General features: G+C 39.8%; 1 pseudogene; it reads left to right on the top strand.

Annotated features, from left to right (window-relative positions):
• The window catches only part of LOC122121638, a 36174-nt pseudogene extending 10094 nt beyond the window's left edge, over positions 1–26080 (top strand).
• The last annotated feature ends 434 nt before the right edge of the window (positions 26081–26514 follow it).

Here is a 26514-nt window from a genome sequence, read left to right as displayed (position 1 = left end):
GGCAAAGTTTTTTTTTTGCCCCATGACCGACAAAAATAAATAATAATGAAACACATAGAAAATTTTTCTAGCTAAAATCTCCACAGGATCTATTTGTATGTGAAAGAATTTTCCACAATTATTTGAAACTCATTAAAAAAAAGAGAATGTACCAAAAAAACGAAAAAATCACATAGTACATTAAAACTGCAACAACAGGATGGGAAGGTGGCTCAGTAGTAGAGTACTTGCCTCTATTTATTGCAACCATGAGGCCCTGGGTTCAATTCTTCAGCAACATCTAAACAGAAAAAGCCAGATGTGATGTTATGATTCAAGAAGAAGAACATTAGCCTTGAGCTGAAGAGCTGAGGGACAGGCCCCAGCCCAGAGTTCAGGCCTCATGACCACCCGCCCCCTGCCAAAAAAAAATAAAAACAAGTAAATTTTTTGTATTTTCTTCCCACTATGATATATCGCCTGTTGTCACTGTATTTGATTTTGGTACTCTGGTATTTTATATACATTTATCTGTATAAGGAAAAGGAAGTGGAACAACAGAAAGGTGAGAAAATATGACAGAGCAGCAATATACACAGAATAATATGTCGGAAATGATTGTACAACTTGGGGGGAAGGTGTAAGTGGGGAGGGAAAGTATGAGAAAAATGAGGGAAGTGGTAACATGTTTGACAAGAAATGCACATTCTACCTTACTTAAGTAAATGTAACACCTCTGTACATCACCTTGAAAATAAAAAAAATATGAGTAAACATATGAATGATTAAGTGTTTGCAGCTGCACTAGTTCAAAAGACAGTTACCTTGATGGAATGCCGTATGCATTAAATAATTGATGGTGATGTAATTAGCAAAGCAGATCGGTAGAAGGTGCATTTCTCCAATGTTTCAATTAGAGAAGATGGAAAAGGTTTCAAAGTAGATCACAGGACAACATCATTACTGTACTAAATTGCATGGAAATGCACATTTTAAAATATCTAAGTTGTTAATAGTAGATTTACTATGTGATCTTGTCCATATTTATTGCAATCATTAAGAAAGCTGTAGGTTCACCAATGATGAATGGGTAAAAGAATAACACAATCCCTATATATGTGTGTGTGTGTGTTTGTGTACACATTTTTGGTTATGGGGCTTGAACACTGGGCCTAGGCGCTGTCCCTTAGCTCTTCAGCTCAAGGCTAGCACTGTACTTGAATCACAGTGCCAGTTCTGGTTTATCTTGTGGTTTATTGGAGATAAGAGTCTCATGGACATGGAGTTCCGGGAAGATGGCAGAGGAGAAGCTGGAGTCTAAACAAGCTCTCGCATAGAAAGCAGTTTTAGAGTTCCAGTGAACAGTCCTAAGCCAGAGAATCACACCAAGTGTGCCATCACAGAAAAGAGAGACAGGTCAGAGAGAGAAAATCCAGGCTAGGAGACAGATCTGAGCTCTTACTAGCAGCTGCAGTGGCGGCGGCAGCGGTGGCGGCGACGACTGCAGTGGCCATACCTGAACCACAGAGAGTCTGGGATGAAGGAGCCAGATGCAGCGGGCAAATGGATGCTACTCAATACCAGCAAGAACCGACAAGGAGCGGACATCTTCATCCTGCAGTTCGGAGAACCAGAGATGACCCAGGAACCAAGACTCGGCGGGAGTAGAAGCCTGACATCCTCACTCCTTCCCAGGGAGCAGAGGAGGGAAGGTCACCCCTCCCACCCCTCCAGTACTGGAGATCTCCATCTTGGATACCAACAAAGCTTGGCGGAGCTGCTAGCTCCAACTCAAGCCTTGGAATAAAACGAGTCATTTAGCAGGTCAAAAGAACTTAACAGCAGCGTCACCTGCCAGACTCAGCTCCACCCAGGGAGAAGTCACGCAGCTCAGGTGCCAGCCCTTTGAGTGGCTTTCTTCACTGAGTAATCAGAGCCAGAGGCTGCCCCTCCCTTTAGCAGTCTCCACATCAGTAAACAGAAACCCTGAGAGTGGCTCCAGGCTGGGCTCTGTGAGTTCCTCACAAAGTAGCCCACGGAAAAGCTACTGTTTGTTGAAAGGCCTCAACTCTACCCAGAACCTAGCCTCATCACTGGAACTCCCTCTTTTGTGATACTCAAAGCAGATCTGCCTCCCATTGAACTAGCCTGGGAGGAGGATCGCCAAATCCTGGGTAAAGCATAGCATGTTTCTGCCTGTTAGAACAAACTGACTTAAGAAACCATCCAAGCCACAGGATCACAAGCAGACCAGAGACTCCAACAAGAGGCTGGTTACAGACACAAGGGAGATACAGGATTTTTCCCACCCCTCCCAAAAAAATCAAAGAACTTTTTGTTTTTTCTTCTTCTTCACCTTCTTCTTTTTTTTTTTTTGGTACCTTATGTAAAAAAATTTTCTTTTCTAAAACTTTTTTTAATCTTTAATTTTTGCCTTTTTTGAAAAAAAAATTGTTTTCCACTAACTTTTTTTTCCTCTTATAATTTTTATTTTAGGGATACGTGAATGTGCGTTTTTCTGTCTTTTTTGGTTTTCTTTCTCTTTTTTTCTTTTTTGATTACATTTTTGTTTTTGTTTAGCTCTACTGGACTTCTGATCTTTTTTTTTTCCTTTCTTATCCTTTTCACCTTTTCCTCTCTTTCATTCTTCTTTATGTGACTTAATTGTTGTCCTGCTCATCCTCAGATAAACCCATAGTTGACTATTAGACCCTATCCCCCTTTGTGTACACACTTAATCCACAAATTTATTACTCAATTCAATACCTCGAGACTAAAATTCCTTAATAGCAGTACTACCTCTTTATACCTATATAATATTTTAAGCAATTTTATTTTTAAGTTTTTCACATCTCCTTTACATCCCTCCCCTTCTCTCAATATATTCACGTTCTTCTCTAAATAGATTGTCTTCGTTCTGCATAATATTACTAATTTTTGCTTATATATTTTTTCTGGTCTCTTTTCTTTTCCCTTTCCATTTCTCTCTCTCTACTTTCATCCTACACAACCTATTTCCTGCTTTGAGATTAGGACTTAGTTAACTCTCCCTGTGCCTTCCACATCAATCTATTACTTTTTTTAATCACATCTCTGCCTAACCCTAATAATTTCTGGTTGTCCAAATTTTTCTTCACGGTTCGTAGCCCATTAACATATAGTTGTTTGATGTTGAATAGATGTATCTGTTGAACTAGATTGTATCTGTAGACTATTGTCTGTGCAAATTCAGACTTTGGTTGATGCTTGCCGTAAGATAGTGTACTAGCACAACACTGGTGTACTTTTCATCTCAAATGGGCAGAATAAGCCGGAAAAACACAAGAAAAATGGCAAGTCTGGGTATCTCAATTCCCACTCTTGATAATCAGGGGACAGAACAGATAATGAATAATCCAGAGGAGAGTGCCCAAATAGCTCTATAAACACTGCTGGCAAACATGATAAACGAAAAGATTGAAAACTTAAAAGGAATCAGTATGAGCATGATAGGGAGAGAGAGGAGGCAATCCAAAAGTTTAAACAGGAATATCATAAGCATGAGGAAGCTACTCAAAAATTGATACAGGATTTGTGTGAGCAGCTTGAGAATACTCCAAGAGAAAGGCAGGAATGGCATGAGCAGGCTCAGATTACTCAAAGAGAACTGCAGGAATACCACGAAAGGGAGGAAGCTAACAAAGAGTAATACAGGAAATGAGAGAGCAGGATGAGAATACACAAAGATCACTAAAGGAATTCATGGAATCCATTAACAAAGAGCTAAAGGAAGTCAGGGAGACCACAAAGGCAATGCTGAATGGAACCCAACAGAAGGAATGGGAGTCCAAGGAAAACATAACAAATCAACTAAGTGATTTGAGAATAAACACTGAACACCAAATTAAGGAAGTAAAGAAGTTCATACAAGATCTAAAAGAAAGCTTCAACAAAGAATTTGAAGCCATCAAAGCTGACCAATTAGAAGGAAAAGAGATAAAAAAACAAAGCAGAAAGTCTTGACAGCAGGTTAGACCATCTCAGGGATTGAAGACAGCCTAGATTTACAGAGAAAGAACATACAACCATTCAAGACAAGTCCAAGAAATATGATAGATCTATCCAACACTTGGAAGACACCATCAGAAGACCTAATCTAAGGATAATGGGTGTAGAGGAGCACCTAGAAACAGAAGTTAATGGTGTAGGAAATTTGTTTAACAGGATCCTAACAGACAACTTCCCAAACATGCAAAAAGATAGGCCTATTCAGATACAAGAAGCCTTTAGAACCCCTATAGACCAGACCAGAATAGGACATCCCACTGCCACATTATAATCCACACAGGATCAACTCAGATCAAGGAAAAGATCCTTAAAGCTGTCAAGGAGAAAAGATTAATCACTTATAAAGGGAAAACAATTGGAATAACCTCAGATTTCTCAGCAGAGACAATCAAAGCAAGAAGAGCCTGGAATGATGTATGCCATGCCCTAAAAACAAACAACTATCAACCAAGAATACTGTACCCAGCTAAACTCTCCTTCATAACTGAAGGCCAAATAAAAAACTTCCATCACAAAGAAAAATTGAAACAATATATCTCCACCAAACCATCCCTACAAAAGATTCTTAAAGATGTCCTACACATAGAAAACCAACAAGACCACAATAAAGGCCAAGAAACTTCACCCAAACTGAGAATCCAAGAACCATAGGAAGAACCCAGTTTTCGCAGCCCCCAAGAAGGTGGATAACATGGCAGGAATTCCCAAATACCTCTCAGTCCTATCTCTTAACATTAACGGACTTAACTCTCCAATTAAGCGACATAGACTGTCTAGTTGGATTAAAAAACAAGATCCTTCGATCTGCTGCCTTCAGGAGTCACATCTTGCCCATAGAAACGAACACATTTTCAATGTTAAAGGCTGGTACAAAATCTACCAAGAAAATAGACCCCATAAACAGGCGGGAGTTGCACTCCTAATATGAGATAAAAAAGACTTCAAATTAAAATTCATAAGAAAAGTTAAAGAAGGTCGCTACATACTAATTAAGGGATCTCTCCTTCAGGAGGATATTACAATTCTAAATATCTATTCACCAAACAATTGAGCACCCAAATGTATCTAAGAAACACTACTCTCCCTCAAAACCCACATATATCCAAAGACATTAATTGTTGGGGATTTTAACACGCCACTCTCCCCACAAGATAGACCAACTCGGCAAAAACTCAACCGATAAACCGCCGATCTAAACAGCTGCATAGAACAACTAGATTTAACAAACATCTACCTAACATTTCACCCAGCAGAATCAGAATACACGTTTTTATCAGCAGCCTATGGAACATTTTCTAAAATAGACCACATTTTAGGCCACAGACAAACTCAGAAACATTGAAGTTATACCATGCATTGTCTCTGACCACAAGGGAATAAAATTAAAACTCAACACCAAAAGCCACCAAAGAAAGTCTGGTAACACATGAGGCTGAACAACACACTGAAGAATCACGAGTGGGTCATGGAAGACATTACAAAGGAAATTCAAATGTTCATGCTATTCAACAAAAATGAACACAAAAATTAACAGCTCCTCTGGGATACAGCAAAGACAGTACTCAGAGGCAAGTTTATAGCTCTGAGCTCCTACATCAACAAATTGGAGAGATCTGAAACCAACAATTTAATGACACATCTAAATCTCCTTGAAAAAGAGCAGCAAGATAAACCGCAATCCAGTAGAGGGAAAGAAATAATTAAAATTAAATCAGAATTAAATGAATTAGAGTCAAAAAGAACTATAGAAAGAATCAACAAAACAAAGAGTTGGTTCTTCAAAAAAATTAACAAAATTGACAGACCCTTAGCAAATCTTATCAGAAAAAGAAGAGAACACACCCAAATTAATAAACTCAGAGATGAGAATGGAAGCATCACCACGGAAACAACCAAGATACAGAACATTATAAGGGAAGACTTCTCAAAACTTTATGCTAATAAGTTTGAGAACTTGACAGAAATGGACCTTTTCCTAGCAAATATTGACATGCCAAAACTAAACCAAGATGAGTTAAACTATCTTAACAGTCTCATATAAAGCATTGAAATAGAAACAGCAATAAGAGACTTCCTGCTAAGAAAAGTCCAGGACCAGATGGTTTTACAGCGGAATTTTACAAGGCCTTCAAAACACACCTCACACCAATACTCCTCCAACTCTTCAATGAATTTGAAAGGGAAAGTTCACTACCGAACACATTCTATGAAGCCATCATAACCCTCATCCCAAAAGCAGACAGGTCTCATCAAAGAAAGAGAACTATAGACCTATTACTTTGATGAACATTGATGCAAAACTGTTCAACAGCCGGGCGCTGGTGGCTAACGCCGGTAATCCTAGCTATTCAGGAAGCTGAGATCTGAGGATCACTGTTCAAAGCCAGCCCGGGCAAGAGAGATTGTGAGAATCCTATCTCCAATAACCCAACAGAAAACCGGCAGTGGCGCTGTAGCTCAAGTGGTAGAGCGCTCGGCTTGAGGTGAAGAGCTGAGGGAAAGCACCCAGGCCCAGATTTCAAGCCCCACAACCGACAAAAAAAAAACCAACAACTATTCAACAAAATTTTGGACAATCGACCTCAACAATTCATCCAAAAATCATACACCACGATCAAACAGGATTCATTTCAGGGATGCAAAGCTGGTTCAATATATGCAAATCAATTAATATTATTCATCTCATCAACAGGAGCAAGAATAAGAACTACATGGTTATCTCAATAGATGTAGAAAAAGCATTCGACAAGATCCATCACCCCCATATGATGAAGATTTTGGAAAAATTAGGAATCCATGGAACATTCCTCAATATAATAAAGGCTGAATATGACAAACTTACAGCCAGCATTATATTTAATGGTGAAAAACTAAAGTCATTTCCTCTTAACTCAGGAACAAGACAAGGACGTCCACTCTCTCCACTTCTCTTGAATCCAGTATTACAATGCCTAGCTACAGCAATAAGACAAGAAGCAGACATAAAGGGGATCTAAATAGGGAAATGAGAAATAAAATTCTCCCTCTTTGCAGATGACATGATCTTGTATTTAAAGATCCCATAGACTCCACTCCCAATTACTCAAACTGATTCAAAACTTTGGCAAGGTAGCAGGGTATAAATTTAACCCCCCAAAATATATGCCAACAATGAGAAAAGTGTGGCTGAAATTAGGAAAGGAACTCTATTTGTAATAGCCCTACAAAAAACAAAATTCCTAGGAATTAACTTAACCAAAGAAGTGAAGGACCTCTATGATGAAAACTTTAAAATATTGAAAAAGGAAATCAAAACAGAACTGCGAAAATGGCAAAACCTCCCATGCTCCTGGATTGGAAAGATTAACATCGTGAAAATGGCAATACTTCCCAAGGCTATCTACAAATTCAAAGCGATACCTATCAAAATTTCAACCTCATTCTTCAAGGAAATAGAAGACGCAATCTAAAAATTCACATGGAACAATAAAAGACCCCAAATAGCAAAAACGCTCCTCAACGGAAAGAACACTGCTGGAGGAATATCAATACCAAGTTTCAAACTCTACTATAAAGCCATAGTAATCAAAACAGGTTGGTATTAGCATATGAACAGACCTCAGGACCAATGGAATAGAATTGAAAACCCAGAAATGAACCTACAGACCTATAGCCATCTAATCTTCGATAAGGGAGCTAAAACAATAGAATGGAACAAAGACAGCCTCTTCAGTAAATGGTGCTGGAAAAATTGTTTAACTACATGTAGAAAAAAAGCTAGATCGTTATCTATCACCCTGCACTGGAATCCACTCCAAATTGATGAAAGACCTCGAAGTCAAAGTAGACACTCTGAAAACATTACAGGATCGAATAGGAGAAACCCTAGGTCTTCTTGGCTCAGGCTGAGATTCTCTTAATAGAGACCCGGAAACACAACAAATCAAAGAAATGTTGGACAAATGGGAATGCATGAAGTTGCAGAGCTTCCGCATGGAAAAAGACATAGCTAGCAAGATCAATAGAAAGCCCACGGGTTGGGTGAAGATCTTCACTAGCCATACAACAGACAAGGGACTCATATCTAAAATATACTTGGAACTCAAAAAATTAAATCCCCCAACAACAAATCCTCAAAGAAACAATTGCCCAATAAATAACTGGGCTAAAGACTTGAAGAGAAACTTCTCTGAAGAAGAAAGAAGGATGGCCAATAGACAAATGAGGAAATGCTCAACATCCCTAGCCATAAAAGAAATGCAAATCAATACAACATTGTGATACCACCTCACTCCAGTTAGAATGGTAAAAATCAAGAACTCTAACAACAACAGATGCTGGAGGGGCTGTGGACAGAAGGGAACCTTACTTCATTGTTGGTGGGAATGTAAACTTGTTCAACCACTTTGGAAAGTAGTATGGAGGTTCCTCAAAAGACTTCACATTGAGCTCCCTGATGACCTAGCAATCCCACTTTTGAGTGTTTACCCAAATGTTTACAAATAAGACCATACTAAAGCTACCAGCACAACTATGTTTATTGCAGCATTATTTACCATAGCTAAGATATGGCACCCACCCAGATGCCCCTCAGTAGATGAATGGATCAAGAAAATATGGTATATGTACACAATGGAATTCTATGCCTCCATCAGAGAGAATGACATTGCCCCTTTAGTTATGAAATGGAAAGACTTGGAAAAAATTTTATTAAGTGAAGTAAGCCAGGCCCAAAGAAACATAGGTCCCATGGTTTCCCTTATTTGCAATATCTAGTATATGTATGAGTCAACCGGAAAAGTTCAGATAATGTGATGTTAGGAAAATGAACCCTTAGATATATATTTTAATGATTTTTTCTTTCATGTATTTGTTTCTAATGCATTTATAAGATTATTTGTTTGTTGCTTTGTATGTCCTTCCCCCACAGTATAACCCCTGCTTCCACTATATTTGATGTCGGTATAACTTGTGGAGGAGATGGGGAAAAACAAGTCGTTTAAGCAAACAGGTGGACCTGTTGCAACCATGAAAAGTACAAGTTGTCATGTAGAAAACGAGCTTTACATCGTTGGTGCAGAGGGGGGGGAGAGGGGGAGGATTGGATAGGGAGGTGGGGGGAGGGCTGGGAAGAGATGTGAAGGATAATCAAAGGAGGAGGCTGCAATGCTTGATAAGAAATGTAGGCATTATCTTGCAATGTAATTGTTACCCCTCTGTACAGTATGTTCACCAAAAAAATGAAAAAAAATAAAATGAAAAAAAAAAGATTAAAAAAAAAAGAGTCTCATGGTCTTTCCTGCCTGGCCTGGCTTTGATCCTCAGATATCAGCCTCCTTAGTAGCTAGAATTACAGGCATGAGCCACCAATGCCTAGCATACAAAAATATGTTTGTTAATATCTAAAAATTATAGTTCAAATATTTTATCATAAGTATGAACTTAACCATGGTTATTTTTTGATAATGAGGTTCCATTTAGTATTGTCACTACATGTGCAACATGGACTGATCCGGCAGAGGAGTCTGTGATATTCTTATGTCCAATTAAGCACAGACAAGTTGAAGTGGAACAGTGGTTCAAGGAGCAGAGTACTAGCCTTGTGCAATAAAAAGCTCAGGGACAGCACCCAGGCCCTGTCTAAGCCACAGAATTGGCACACACAGCAAACTCTCTCCCAATTTTTGTTTCAGCTGAGTTGAATAATTCGTGTTGTAATAGCCAGAATTCATCTTTGCCGTTTACATTTTGTCAGATGAACTTTTCTATTGACACTCTAATAAACTGAGTCATCTAAGGAGACCCACAAACACTCACTTGTTGCCTGCTAATTCATTTAAGTACCACTATTGTGAGTAATCAAATCTCTACAACTTTATACAACTTTGTATTAAAACTTTAAAACACAAACCTTCAGTGTTTCTCAGGCCTTTTGCCTCTGTGCATCTCCATTGTCTCCTTTTATGTCTGCTAATCCTGAGGCTTGAATTCTGAGTCCCTAAACTGCTTTGATAAAAGCCTAATGCCCTATAATTTGAGCCACAGCCCCACTTCTGCCATTTTGGGGCTGTTAATTGCAGATAAAAGTCTCATAGACTGTCCTGATAGGGCTGGTTTTATCTATGATCCTCAGATTTCACTTTTCTGAGTATCAAGGATTACAGGTGCGAACCACCAGTACCAAGCTTATATGTCACTTTGATATACAAAATTTAATTAATTAAATCCCAGAAGTTTTAGGGGTTTTTAATGACAGCAACAAAATTAATGCACATACTATAATTAGAATATGCAACCAAAACTTTTAAGGAGAATAATGATTTGTTCTATTTCTGCATATAAATGAACGTGTTAAGATCTCTATAATAAAAGCTTTCAGGATACTGATGATATATTCATAAATCCCAGCTACTCAGGAGACTAAGATCTGAGGATCATATGTATAGCCAGTCTGGGTAGGAAAGTCTGTAATACTCTTAACTCAAATGAACCATCAACAAACCAGAGGTGGAGCCATATCTGAAGCAGTAGGGCACAAATCTTGAGCAAAAATGTATGAGGACATTGTCTAGGCCCTGAATTCAAGCCCAGGAAAGGCACAAAATTTAAAGTTAATTAATTAAAACTTGAACCCAGATATTTTGTAGACTTTTTTATTGTGAAAATACTATACAGAGGGGTTACAATTAGATGGGCAAGATAATGAGTACATTTCTTATCAAGCATTGTAGCCTCCCCCTTTGTTTCCCCTTCCCATCCTCTCCACACCCCGCCACCTAATCCTCCTCCCCCATCACAGTTGTAAAGTTCGTTTTCGACATAACGACTTGTACATCTCATTGTTGCAATGAGTCCAATTGTATCCTTATTTAAATGATTTAAGACACAAAAATGCTTGAAATATATGGGCCTACATTGCTGACTGTCTTTCTAATAAAGACTGAAATAATAGTTTATTATTCTACTATTATTCAATTATGCATGTTAACTTAATAATGGATATCTGCTGCCTGCTGGCTGTGTGTGGACAGGATGTTAGCTATGTTTGGCAATATGGACATAGTTTTGCCAGCTTTGGATGTCACATGTTTGTGAAGGGACAGATAACAAATTAAAGTGTGATAAACATGTTTTTCCATCACTCATATCTCTTCAAAAATCAGCCTTTATCATCCTTAGAATATTTTTTTTAAATTTCTACTAAAGCATTCCTCTACACAGTTCCTGCAAATCCAATCTACATTTAATCTACGTTTCCCCAAAATCACTTGAAGAGGCTCACCCTTACCCTTCTTCTCTAATTAGCTTATCTGGGGCAATGGAAAAGGACAGCCAACAATTTGGGTTTGCATTAGCCAATAATCTCAGCTACTTAGGAAGCAAGGCAAACTCAGAAAAAATATTATCAAGATCCTATCTCAGGATCAAACCCACCTGTAAATCCAACAACTCAGAAAGATAGATAATACGATAATGGTTTGAGGCTTGCCTTGGGGTTGTAAACATGGAACCTTATAGGAAAAATAACTAAAGTTTAAAAGGCATGGCTCAAATTGCTAGAGTGACTAACTACAAGGTGTAAAACCCTTCATTCAAACCTCAGAACTACCAAAAAACAATAAAAGACAAAAAACCGGACAGTTCTGACAATTCTTCAGTGCTGATGATGTAGGTTTGAGCCATACTCTGAGAATCACTGCTCTAATTAAAAGCAATTAACTTCCAAAAATGACAGATTTACCTATTTTTATCGTTGTGGTAAACACAGTCAAGGGCAGCTTTGTCCTTTGATGAATCTGGGAAGATCCAAGAGAGTCTGCCACATTGTCGTGGAAGCATGTGTTAAGAAAAAACTACTCAGCTCATGGACCAAATAAGAAGCAAACAGAGCACGAAGATAAATGAGAGGAACAGGCCAGGAAAGGGTATCACTTTTAAAACCCCAGGTCTTTCAACTAGGTCTTTTAACCTTCAAAGATTCCATCGCTTTAAAAGTCTACCAAATTAGGAACTTAACAATGGGTTGACTTACTGATGAGGACAGAGCACTCAAATGCAATTACTTCACTGAAGCTGCATCTCTGAACATTAATCGCTACAATGGATGACTATCCTTTTTGGAGACATTCCAGGTCCGAACCATAATGAATATGATTTTAATGAGTAGCATTAAAAATTGGAAAAATTATGTAAGTATACCCTAATTTCTATTTAAACAATATAAACTAATACACCTTAGAATCCTGACGACCGCCTCTCTACTCCTATCCTCACCAAGTTTTTAATCTCCTGTTACCTGGGGAAAAAATTTCAAGCCCCAACTTTTTCCATGTATGTCTATCAAACGATGAGATTTGTCCCACCATCAGAGATCTGGTTACTGATATCACTGAATGCCAAAGGAAATCAGTCAGAAGACCACAGAGACTGCCATTGAAAAGAAGAGGGGGGACCATGAATGCACAAAAAATAAAAATTTAAGGCTTAAAAATAGTTTAGAGGTCATGCACTCATTCTCACACCTGTAACCCTAGGTACTAAGTCTGAGATCTAAAGATAAGAGATTGAAAGCCAGTCTTAGGAAGAAAGTTTATGAGACTCTTATTTCCAAGTAAGCACTGAAAAGGTGAATAAGCTACATCACAGTAAAAGGTCTTGAGTTCAAGACCACATAACAGCAAACACAAAATTAAGTGATTTAATTGGAGGACAGAGGGCTGTGCATATGTGGGACTTGCCAGGGGAAGAGAGGATCTTCTCAGCGAGCCTGTCCTTTGCTCAGGGTTGGGAGAGATCTCCCGGGAAGTAGTTCCTAGCATACCTACAAGTTAGTCTCTGGCTTACCTGTGTGTGTGTGTGTGTGTGTGTGTGTGTGTCCCACTATTAGGTCTTGAAAAATGGATCTCTCATTCTTACTGGGGTTCTTTGTTTTATTTTGTTTTGGCCTGTGGCTGGTGCTATGCCATATAGTTATGCCTCTAGTATCATTATTTTTGCTAGTTAATTGGAGATAACAATCTTGAAAACTTGTCAGCCTAGGCTGACTTTGAATATTGGTCCTCAGATGTCAGCTTCCTGAGTAGCTAGAATTGTATCCATGAGACAATAGTGCCTCGCATAAAATGTATGTTTAATTATGTGCTCATTGTCTTCTGAGGCTGAGTAATATAAAAATGAATATGACATCATCTTTTCCTTCACTAACCTAAGAAACTATTCTTGTAGGACAGTGCTTTCGTAAACGTGACTTTTCACTCCCAGTCTGCTATGCAGAAATTTTCCTTTTATTTATACATTTTTATTTATTTATTTTTATTGTCAAGATGATGTACAGACAGTTTAATGTTACATAAGATAATAAGTACATTTCTTGACAAACTTGTTACCCCATCCCTCAATTTTCTCCTGCTTTCTCTACCCCCATCACCCAGCCCCAAGTTGTACAGATCATTTCCAACATATTGTTTTGTTTATATTGTTGTTGTATTGGTTCCCCCCTTGACCTTTGTCTCTTCATTGTGTTACCAAACGTTTCTTTTAAAAATGCTATTTAGAGAAAAAGGTCACTAAGCATGGAATTTTCATGTGATTGTTCATTACTCATTCTTGTTGGCAGCGAGGGCTGGTGGTGAGGGTGCCTGGGTACACAGGGTCAGAGAAGCTTCAGAAATTCCTGCCTGGATTTGACCAGAGCTAGCACCACCGGTAGCCACTGTCAAAAGGCAGAAGCCACATTCTCAAGCAGAACTCATGAGGGAAGGAGATCATTAAAAAGATTGGCATAGCTGGGTGCCAGTGGCTCATGGCTGCAATCTTAGCTACTCAAGAGGCTGAATCTGAGGATCACGGTTCAAAACCAGCCTAGGCAGAAAAGTCCATGAGACTCTTTTTTGTTGTTGTTGTTCCGTCGTGGGGCTTGAACTCTGGGCCTGGGCGCTATCCCTCAGCTCTTCAGCTCAAGGTGAGCACTCTACCGCTTAAGCCACAGCACCACTTCTGGTTTTCTAGTGGTTTATTGGAGATAAGAGTCTCACGGACTTTCCTGCCTGGGCTGGCTTTGAACCACGTTCCACAGATCTCAGCATCCTGAGTAGCTAGGATTACAGGCATGAGCCACCGGTGCCCGGTCCGTGAGACTCTTTTTTTTTTTTAATTTTTTTTATTTTATTTTATTTGTAAACATACTATACAGAGGGGTTACAATTACATGGGCAGGATAATGCATACATTTCTTACCAAGCATTGCAGCCTCATCCTTTGTTTACCCTTCACATCCCTTCCCAGCCTCCCCCCCCCACACTCAATCCTTCCCCCCCACCGACGTTGTAAAGCTCGTTTTTGACATGACAACTTGTATTTCTCATTGTTGCAACAGGTCCACCTGAATCCTTAAATGACTTGTTTTTCCCAATCTCCTCCACAAGATATACTGACATCAAATATAGTGAAATCGGGGTTATACTGTGGGGGAGGGACATACAAAGCAACAAAAAATAATCTTATAAATGCGTTAGAAACACATGCATGAAAGAAAAAAAAACATTAAAATACATATCTAAGGGTTCATTTTCCTAACATCACATTATCTGACCTTTTCCGCTTGACTCATACATATACTAGATATTGCAAATAAGGGAAACCATGGGATTACAGGCATGAGCCACCGGTGCCCGATCCGTGAGACTCTTATCTCCAATAAACCACCAGAAAACCAAAAGTGGCGCTATGACTCAAGTGGTAGAGCATTTGCCTTGAGCTGAAGACCTGAGGGACAGTGCCTAGGGTCAGACTTCAAGCCCCATGACCAACAAAAGGGTTTTTGTTAGTTAACTGGAGACAAAAGTGTCAAAGAGTTTTTGGCTATGGCTGGCTTCAAACCACAAACCTCAGATCTTGTCCTCCTGAGTAGCTCAGATTTCAGAAGAGCCACCCTTGCCAATATCTTTTTATTTTATTTTATTTTATTTTTTTACTTTTTTTTTATTATGAGAATTCCATACAGAGGAGTTACAATTACATGGGCAAGATAACGAGTACATTTCTTATCAAGCATTGTTGACTCCTCGTTGTTTCCCCTTCCCATCCCTTCCCATACTACTCCCCTCCCCCCAACCGATCCTCCCCCAAGTTGTTAAGTTCGTTTTTTGACATAACAACTTGTACATCTTATTGGTGCAATGGGTCCACCTGTATCCCTAGTTAAACGATTTGTTTTTTCCCTTCTCCTCCACAAATTATCCAAACATCAAAAACAGTGAAAGTATGGGTTATACTGTGGGGGAGGGACATACAAAGCAACATAGAAATAATCTTATAAATATGATAGAAACAATTGCATGAAAGGAAAGAAAAAACAAAAAAAACAAAACCTCTGAATACGTACCTTTGTGTTCATTCCCCTAACATCAACTTATCTCACCTTTTCTGGTTGACTCAGACATATACTAGTTATTGCAAATAAGGGAAACCATGGGACCTATGATTCTTTGGGCCTGGCTTACTTCACTTAATATAATTTTTTCCAAGTCTTTCCAAATCCTAACAAATGGGGCAATGCCATTCTTTCTGATGGAGACATAGTATTCTATTGCGTATATATACCACATTTTCTTGAACCATTCATCTACCAAGGGGCATCTGGGTTGGTTCCATATCTTAGCAATGGTAAATAATGCTGCAGTAAACATAGTTGTGCTGGGAGCTTTAGTCTGTTGTTGATTGTGAACATTTGGGTAAATACCCAAAAGTGGGATTGCCGGGTCATAGGGGAGCTCTATGTGGAGTATTTTGAGCAACCTCCATACTGCTTTCCAAAGTGGTTGAACAAGTTTACACTCCCACCAACAATGCAGTAAGGTTCCCTTCTGTCCACATCCCCTCCAGCATCTGTTGTAATTGGACTTCTTGATTATAGACATTCTAACTGGTGTGAGGTGGTATATCAATATTGTTTTGATTTGCATTACTTTTATGGCTAGAGAGGTCGAGCATGTGTCTATTGGCCATTCTTCTTTCTTATTCAGAGAAGTTTCTCTTTACTTCTTTAGCCCACTTATTTATTGGGCTGTTGTTTCTTTGAAGATTTGTTGTTGGGAGATTTAATTTTTTGAGTTCCAGGTATATTTTAGATATAAGACCCTTGTCTGTTGTAAGGATAGTGAACATCTTCTCCCAATCCGTGGGCTTTCTATTAATCTTGTGAGTTATGTCCTTTGCCATACAGAAGCTATGCACTTTCATGCAATCCCATTTGTCCAACTTTTCTTTGATTTCTTGTGTTTCTGGGTCTATATTAAGAAAATTTTGGCCTGTGCCAAGGAGACCTAGGGTTTCTCCTACTCCATCCTGTAAAGTTTTCACAGTGTCTGCTTTGACTCTGAGATCTTTGATCCATTTGGAGTTGATTCTGGTGCAAGGTGATATATAAGGATCTAGCTTTAGTTTCCTACAGGTAGTTAATCAATTTTGCCAACACCATTTACTGAAGAGGCTGTCTTTCTTCCATTCTATTTTTTTTAGCTCCTTTATCAAAGATTAAATGGCTATAGGTCTGTAGGTTCATTTCTGGGTTTTCAATTCTATTCCATTGGTCCTGAGGTCTGTTCTTGTGCCAATACCAAGCTGTTTTGATTACTGTGGCTTTATAGTAGAGTTTGAAAATTGGTATTGCTATTCCTCCAGCAGTGTTCTTTCTGTTAAGGATCGTTTTTGCTATTTGGGGTCTTTTATTGTTCCATATGAATTTTTAGATTGCCTCTTCTATTTCCTTGAAGAATGAGGGTGGAATTTTGATAGGTATTGCGTTGAATTTGTAGATAGCCTTGGGAAGTATTGCCATTTTCACGATGTTGATCTTTCCAATCCAGGAGTTATTTGTCACTTTCTAAGTTCTGTTTTGATTTCCATTTTCAGGTTTTTAAAGTTTTCATCATAGAGGTCCTTCACTTCTTTGGTTAAGTTAATTCCTAGGTATTTTATTTTTTGTGGGGCTATTCTGAATGGAGTTTTTTTTCTTGATTTTAGCCACACTTTTCTCATTGTTGGCATATAGAAAAGCCATTGATTTTGGGAGGTTAATTTTATACCCTGCTACTTTGCCAAAGTTTTGAATCACAATGAGTAATTTGGGAGTGGAGTCCATGGGATTCTTAAAATACAAGATCACCTCATCTGCAAAGAGGCAGAGTTTTACTTCATTTTTCCCTATTTGGATCCACTTTATGTTTGCGTCTTGTCTTATTGCTGTAACTAACCATTCTAATACTAGATTGAAGAGTAGAGGAGAGAGTGAGTATACTTGTCTCTTTCCTGAGTTTAGAGTAAATGGCTTCAGTTTTTCACAATTGAGTATAATACTGGCTGTAGGTTTGTCTTATACAGCCTTTATTGTATTGAGGAATGTTCCATGGATTCCTAATTTTTCCAGAACCTTCATCATAAAGGGATGGTGGATCTTGTCAAATGTTTTTTCTGCATCTATTGAGATAAACATGTGGTTCTTATCCTTACCTTTGTTGATGTGATGAATTATGTTTATTGATTTGTGTATATTGAACCAGCACTGCATCCCTGAAATGAATCCTGTTTGATTGTGCTGTATGATGTTTTTGGATGAATTGTTGAAGCTGATTTGCCAAAATTTTGTTGAGAAGTTTGGCATCAATGTTCATCAAAGATATGGGTCTATAGTTCTTTGTTTGATTAGTTCATGCCGGGATTTGGAATGAGGGTTATTTATCTTCATAGAATGAATTCGGTAGTGAACCTTCTCTTTAATTTCATTGAAGTGTTGAATGAGTATTCGTGCGAGTTCTGCTTTGAAGGCCTTGTAGAATTCCACTGTAAAACAGCAGAAGGGAGTTCTATGATTGCTGTTACTATTTCAATTCTTGATATGGGCCTGTTAAGATGGTTTAACTCATCTTGGTTTAGTCTCTGCATGTCGATATATGCTAGGAAAAGGTCCATTTTTGGCAAGTTCTCAAACTTATAACCATAAAGTTTTGAGAAATATTCCCTTACAATATTCTGAATCTTGGTTGTTTCGGTGGTGATGTTACCATTCTCATCTCTGAGTTTATTTATTTAGGTGTGTTCTCTTCTTTTTCTGATAAGATTTGCTAAGGGTCTGTCAATTTTGTTAATGTTTTTGAAGAACCAACTCTTTCTTTTGTTGATTCTTTCTATGATTTTTTTGGATTCTAATTCATTTAGTTCTGATTTAACTTTCTTTATTTCTTTCCGTCTACTGGATTGTGTTTATCTTGCTGCTCTTTTTCAAGGAGGCTCAGCTGTCTCATTAAATTGTTGGTTTCAGCTCTCTCCAATTTGTTGATGTAGGAACTCAGAGCTATAAACTTGCCTCTGAGTACTGTCTTTGCTGTGTCCCATAGGTGCTGTTAATTTTTGTGTTCATTTTTGTTGAATATCATGAACAATTGAATTTTGTTTCTAATCCCTTCCATGACCCACTGGTGGTTCAACAGTGTGTTGTTCAGCCTCCATATGTTACAGGACTTTCTTTGGTGGATTTTGGTGTTGAGTTCTAATTTTATTCCCTTGTGGTCTCAGAGAATGCAAGGTATAATTTCAATGTTTCTGAATTTGGACAAATTTGCTTTGTGATCTAAAATGTTGTCTATTTTGGAAAATGTTCCATGTGCTGCTGAGAAAAACGTGTATTCTGATGCTGCTAGGTGAAATATTCGGTAGATGTCTGTTAAATCTAGTTGATCTATGCAGTTGTTTCGGTCTGCGGTTTCTATGTTGAGTTTTTGCTGAGTTGATCTATCTAGTGGCGATAGTGGAGTGTTACAGTCCCCAACAATTAATGTCTTTAGATCTATATGAGATTTGAGAGAAAGGAGTGTTTCTCGGATAAATTTGGGTGTTCCGTTGTTTGGCGAATAACTATTTACAATTGTACTATCCTCCTGAAGGAGAGATCCCTTCATTAGTGTGTAGCGACCTTCTTTATCTCTTCTAACTAATTTTAATTTGCAGTCTATTTTATCTGATATTAGTATCGCAACTCCTGCCTGTTTATGGGGATCATTTGCTTTGTAGATTTTGTTCCAGCCTTTCAAAGTCAAAATGTGTTTGTTTTTATGGTCCTTGCCCAATTTCTATACAAGACTGCCCAACACCTTGCTACCTTGTTATCATCTCCACTGGGTGAGAAGCACATGTGAAGGCTACTCTGATCTAATTCACTTAGTAAAGAAAGGCATATGCAACGTGAGTAATTTTCTACATTCTGGAGTTGGAAAGTTAAGGTATAAATGATTCTTGATTTCTAGATCCGTTGCTGTTGGTGAGAAGACAAACATACTCATGAAATATTTTTATTTATTATTAGTATGAACAATGAATTAATTCAGATCAGGCATGAAGAAGCACCAAGCTCTTCTCCATGAGTGGTACAGGGCTGACGATGGATGTGATGGAAAAAGATGGGGTCAGCTGAAACAAAGAGGCTACCCCTCTTGATCTTTGCACTGTTTAGCCAGTATGTCTGAAAGAAGACCCCTGTCTCTGCCAGGTGCTTGTGGCTCATGCTTATAATCCACGTTATTCATGAAGCAAATATCTGAGGAATGAGGTTCAAAGCCAGCCTGTGTAGGGAAGTTCATGAGACTCATCACTAATTAGGAACCCAAATATCTGGAAGTGAAACTGTGGCCTAAGTTCTGCTCTTGACTAAAAATCAAACAAACAAGAAAAAATAAACAAACAGAAAAACTGACTGAGCCAGTCCCTGAGATCAAGCCCAAGACCAGCACAAAAGATGGAGGAGGAAGAGAAGCCCTCTTCCATACTAGAATCCGCACTCCGCACCCCCATAGAGAGTTCACAGAGGGCTGGAGCTGACTCCTCTATGTAAGTGTCAAAGAGCAGAAATGGAGAAAATGAGCATTTCTGGTGAAAGGAGCACTGGTGCAACAGCAAGCTGGGGCAAAAGGGAAAGGCTCCAGCTTGGCATTGCCAATTACACAGCAGTTATCCCAGGCGTTTTTATGGCTGAGGCCTCTGGACATCTCCAAGGCAGAATATCTCTATTTTAGATTATAAAAAATACTGTGATACTTCATGAGCTGAAACCTTTAAAATGGAGATATTTGATAACTATTTTCCTATACACAAAGATGATATCTACTGCTCATTTAAAAACAAATCCAAGGAAAGAAATATAATTGCAATGGGAGAGTGCTTACCTTACATGCATGATGTCCTGGGTTCCATCTAAAGCACTGGAGAAAAAAATGAGAAAACATGGAAAAACCTCCCAGAGTTATCAGAGCATAAAAAGAGCATGTCTGTGCAATGGAGGCAAAGTCTCTCTCTCAGAGAAGTTGTCTTTTACTTTGGCCTTGAGCCGTCCTGTGTGCAGGCTCCTTGACATCATATCATGGCCCATCGCCCCTGGAACAATAAACACTGTGATGAGGTGACTATACCCCAGAGGTAGGTACCAAAATTATAACCTACTCAGAAAGACTAAAGAATGCATAAAGATCTTGGGTTGGCTTTGTGGAGCTTCGGACTAGGCCTGGGGAGTGATATGACCTGCAGACTGTCCAATGGTCTTGAGAGACATATAGTTCATTCCTAAAGACACCTCATTAATACTTACATAACCCACATCAACTAGTGCCTTCCCTCCCGTGGGCCTGTCCTGTCTAGCAAGGTCTGATGGTCTTTTCCTTCAATAAAGTTATGCTGTCTTACCTCTTCCTTTTTGTCTGTAGACTCTTTCCTCAAACAAAGGAGACAAAGGACCTGATCCAGGTGTTACATTTTATTTTTCTTGTCAGTCGAAAGGCTTGAACTCAGGACCTAGACACTGTCCCTTGTGGCTAGTGCTTTTCCACTTTGAGCCACAGGACCACTTCTGGTTTTCTGGTGGTTAATTGGAGATAAGTCTCAAACTTTTCTACCTGGGCTGGATTGAAACTCTGAAGTTCAGACCTCAGCATCCTAAATAGCTAGGATTACAGGTGTGTGAGCCACCAGTGCTGGACAAATGGTTGTGTGTGTGTGTGTGTGTGTGTGTGTGTGTGTGTGTGTGTGTGTGTGTTGGTCCTAAGGCTTACATTAATGCCTAAACGTTGACTTGGATTTTTTTTTTTTTTTTTTTTGCTGAAGATTAGTGCTCTACCACTTCAGTCATAGCTCTACTTCGGGATTTTTGGTGGTTAATTAGGGATAAGAATCTCACTGAATTTTCTTGCCTGGACTGGCCTTGAACTTAGATCCTCAGATCTTAGTCTGCTGAGTATCAAGAAATACCAGCTAGAGCCACCACCACAACAGCTGAGTATTGTATTTTCTTCCATTCTCTGCTAACTCATGATAAAGAGGCTCTTTCCTAAATTCCCATAGATTTTAGAGTGCTGTGTGGAACACCAGCTATGCACAAGTAATGAAAGCTGAAAATCTCAATGGGAAAATGGTGCCCTTCTATGGATATTCTGCATCATTCACTATAGTACTGAGCAGTCCCATATGCAGACACTATACATCCCATCACCATGGCACTGAGCAGTCTTGTGAACAGAGCCATAGACATTGGATCAATATGGCCCTGAGCAGTCCTGTGTGTAGACCCAAAAGATATCAAATAACCATGACCTTGATAGTTAACCATGTGACCCCTACATTAGGATAAAAACCCAACAGTGAAGACTTTCATAGGGGAGGCTGGACATGAGGGATGTGTTTATTAGAGGAAAGTGGTTGCTAACAGATCTGAAGTGGGTGGGTGACATGGTGGAGTAGGTTCTTGGAAAGCCTCTACTGGGAGGTATGTGTCCATGGTGTCTTCAAGGAGCAGATGTGTCAGTGTTAGGGAAGAAATGACTAAAAGAAGGATTCAGCTTGTTTCCCCTGTGGTCTATGGAATTCATTTACTAGGAACAATCAGGATATAATCTGTGTATGAGAAACAAAGGTTTCACCTATCATCTACTCAATGCATGGGGATGAGACTCTGGTCCAGGGAAACCTTGTGCTGAGTGGCTGACATCACTAAGTCACACATCTGTGAGTACCCATCATGTTTGCAGACTCAACACCTAGGTATACCATGTGTGATTGAAACAAACACATTCCCAGTGTGTCCCTTGGGCACTGATGATACTCTAGCACAGGTTTGGTGGCAACACAAAAAGGGCTCAAGATAAAAGCATTCAGGATCCACCAGCTTTGGTGCCCAGGAAGTAGAAAAAAAGGTCTGTTTTGAAGCAGGCCATCATGTTGATACTGAAAACCTAATAACTGAATCACATCTTTTGTCTCTATGATCTCAAAGAATGAGTTCATGGATACAGAGGGAAGAATAAAACAGCAATGATATATTGAAGAAGAGAATATCAAATGTCTTGCTAGACAGGAGGGGTCCTAAGGGAAGGTACTTACTGGGATGCTTTGTACAGGGTTTTATTGTCTGTAGGAGAGAGCTATGTGACTCTCAAGGTCATAGGTCAGTCTGTGGCCATATCCATCCCAGACCCAATCAGAGATGTCACACAGCCTGTATGAGATATCTGCATCCTTTAGCCCTTTTAATGGATGTCTGGTCCAGCAGACACCTGTGAGGCTCAATCAGGTCACTGTTCACATGGAAGTCTACTAGTGGCTCAATTGATAGAGCTTCTCTTTGAGCTTTGTGTTGTGTGTTGTGTGTGTGTGTGTGTGTGTGTGTGTGTGTGTGTGTGTGGTTAATTGGAAATAGGAGTTCCAAGAACTTTCCTTCCCTTCTGGGCTAACACTGAACCATGATCCTCAGATCTCAGCCTCATGATTAGCTAGGATTACAGACGTGATCCATAAACAAAGGGCTGAAAAAGTAGCCTTTTAATAAATTCATTTAAAGGAAGTATGAAAACAGCACCATTACTCAAAATTCAATCACCCCTCAGTATCCTCATGGAATGGGCTCGAGGACCCCCACCAATAACAACATCTTCACACACTCAAGATCTTTATAAAAAATAGTATTTGTATAGAACCTACAAATAATCTGCCACACACATTCAAGTGTCTCTACATGACATCATACTTATTAACAGGTACATGCTATGTAGCCAGTGGTTTTACTATAGAGTACAGTACAAGTATATGAGAAGAAAATAGTGTATAATTATTTCCCTTGACAAGCCACATTTGGCGGAATGTACAGTGTTGGCATGTGCAGAGACAATAGCAGGTGAATTAAAGGTGAACCTGAAGATGAAAACTGGCAGGAATGGAGACGAGAAACATGCGAGGAGGTGGAGAAGGAATGGGTTAAGGCCTGAGGCATTTGGAACTTGCGGACTGGAGAAGAGGAGCCAGTGGCCCAATTAACAGTACTGGGGAAGGAAAAGGGATGAAGAGGAAGGATTAATTCACATATATTTGTTCTTATCCTGTCAAGATTTATTTAGCTTCCTTCAGAATTGAAGTTCTAAGAGAATTATCAGAATTCTCAAGCCCATTCCTTACTAAGTCAGAAATGGATTTCATCTCACAACAAGATGGTAATCACAAAAATATTCAACATCTCCATGGAAGTTTTAAAGGGTAATATCAATCAATGACTTGAATTACCTTGACAAGGAAGACACCTGTAAGGGTTTATGGGTGAGTAACTTTAAAAACTCCAACAATGACAACTGGCTCTTAACAGCCCAACACTCATCATGAAGCAAGGAGCTCTTCCTTCAATGTTGTCTTTTCCATTTTTTGTGAAGCAAGATTACCATATTGTTCCTCTGTAATTTAAGAGACAGTGTCGAGAAAGAGAATGGATAAGTTTGAATCACCTCTTGATGACAAGAAAGCTGAAGCAATTTGATTGTCTCATGACTGTCTCATTGACCAAGTGCAAAAAGGGTAGTTACAGTTGAGTGGCATTTTCCATCCACACTCCAAATGCATTTCTACTTTCTTCTGCCTGTTCTGAATCCACATAAGCTAGCTTATATTGCCAGCATCAGTAAAGACTGACTAGCCCCGGAGGATTGGCAGGGATGGGATGGTGTGCAAAAGGCGGAAGTGACCAGGAGGCCTGAAAAGAAGGGAGGGCTGAAGTGAGAGAACCACTGCTAATCCCTCTTCAAAAAATCCCTCAATGGCTGAACCAATCTTTTCTGTTTCTATGTCTCAAATGCTGTAATTTCTGTAATGAATGCTGAGAGTCACTTAAAATCATAAGCTCTGCCCCTAAGTTTCTTGTCAATTATAGGCCTACGTCAACTCTTGTCCCCACAGGCAAAAAATATGTTCCTCGGGCCACCATGGTGGACCTAGAGCCTGGAACCTTAGACTCAGTGAGATCAGGACCATTTGGCCAGAGCTTCAGGCCAGACAACTTCATATTTGGTATGTCATCATGGTCTATGGGTCCTAACATCCAGGCACTCCAGTGCTGGGCTGAGCCTTTATACACCTAGATATTGTCCTCAGCTAACCCACCTATTCCAGTCCACTGGAGTCATGCCCCTGGCCACTCAGACAGCTCAGATCAGTGCCACACTTCAAGCACTCTATGACAAAGTAGCCTCTAAAGGGAAAGATCAGCAATCAGGGAAAGCCTCCAACAAGGTTTCAGCGCTGCTGGTCATTTCAAAGGCCCGGCAATAACAGAGAACTACTTCAGGACACCAGAAAACAAAGCACAGCTATGTGTGAGCAAGGTGCAGACAAGTGCTTGCAGCTTAGCTTTCCTATGATCACACAGTGCTCCTGTCCCTCCTGTGAAAATAACTACATTTCCAGTATTGAGGCAGGCTCTGTTCTTCATTTCTACAAGTAGTTGATTTGGGTTAAAATGTATCTTCCTCCACATTGTCTTTATTTCTTTAGAACCTGGGTGATTTGTAGGGTCCCAGATGCATTGAAAACATTTCCTTTATTTCACCAAAGTTATCTAAAGTAAAAGCAAAGTTGGCTCAGAAGAGTCCTATTGTCTTCACAATACAAATGTCACAGTAAATATTCTTGGAGTGTGTGTCTCATCATGTCTGATAGGCCAGAGTGAGGCAGCCAATAACTGGGCCAAGGGCTACTACACAGAGGAAGCCGAGCTGATGGAGCCGGGACTGGATGTGGTGAGGCGGAAGTCAGAAAGGTGTGACTGTCTACAGGGTTTCTAGCTGGCCCACTCCTTGGGAGGTGGCACCAGGTCAAGTATGGGCACCCTGATTCTCAACAATATTCAAGAAGGGTACCCAAACCGCATCATGAACACCTTCAGTGTCATGCCCTCCCTGAAGGTGTCAAACTCAGTGCTGGAGCCCTACAACACGATCTTCTCTGTCCACCAGCTGGTGGAAAATGCAGATGAAACTTTCTGCATCTGTACAACATCTGCTTCTGTAACTTGAAGCTGCCCATGCCCAACTATGGCGACCTGAACCACCTGGTGTCAGCCACCAACAGCAGGGTTACCACCTGCCTGTGCTTCCCTGGCCAGCTGAATGCAGACCTGCACAAGCTGGCCTTGAATCCGATGCTCTTTCCCGCCTGCACTTCTTCATGCCTGGCTTTGTGCCCCTGACCAGCCGTGCCAGCCAGCAGTACCATGCTCTCTCAGTGCCCGAGCTTCACCCAGCAGATATTTGACGCTAAGAACTTGATGGTCACCTGTGCTCTCCGCCATGGCTGCTACCTGACAGCGGCTGCCATCTCCGAGGCTGCATGTCCATGAAGAGGTGGATGAGCAGATGCTCAACGTGCAGAACAAGAACAGCAGCTACGTTGGAGACTGGATCCCCAACAATGTGAAGACGGCTGTGTATGACATCGCCCCTTCCCTCCCCCCCCTCCACATGGACTCACGATGTCGGCCACCTTCATCGGCAACAACATGGCCATCTAGGATCCCTTCAAGTGCATCTCAGAGCAGTTCAGTGCCATGTTCCAGTGCAATGCATTCTTGCACTGGTACATAGGTAAGGGCATAGATGAAATGGAGTTCACTGAAGCTGAGAGCAATATCAATGACCTGGTGTCCGAGTACCAGCAGTGCCAAGATGCTACTGCTGATGAACAGGGGGAATTTGAAGAAGACTTGGTGGAGGAACTAGTTTAAGACTTCCCATTGCTAGCAGTGCAACAGGAGTGTCAGAGCCTGCCTACTTCTCAAATTAATGGTGCTTTCCTGAGCTCCTGTTGTCCTGCAGTGGGATTCTTGCTGTGTATCATTATGCACAGCCTTTCCTGTCAGGAACTCACGGGTGGTGAATGTAAAAATACAGATTACTTTTAAATATGATTGTATGAAAGCCTTATTTATATAAATAAAGAAGTATACATTTTATACTCTTAGTCCTTATTCTTCTTAAGAATCCCTTTTATTCTTTCAATGTATTTGAAATATAAAGTTGGCCAGCAGGATTTAATCTTAGCAATATAGGACTGGTGCTCAAGAGGAGTTTCAAATTCATGGTGTTCCTGCTATTTTGAAGAGGAGGATGACAAACGCCAATATTTTTTATTTTCCCTGGCCCAGTTTTAAAGTTAGCA

Source organism: Dipodomys spectabilis, unplaced genomic scaffold, assembly GCF_019054845.1.
Source record: "Dipodomys spectabilis isolate Male_0828 unplaced genomic scaffold, ASM1905484v1 ptg000192l, whole genome shotgun sequence".
NCBI classification, from domain to species: Eukaryota; Metazoa; Chordata; class Mammalia; order Rodentia; family Heteromyidae; genus Dipodomys; species Dipodomys spectabilis.
The sequence above is the reverse complement of the archived record's forward strand: the minus strand, read 5'-3'. Positions and strand labels throughout refer to the sequence as shown.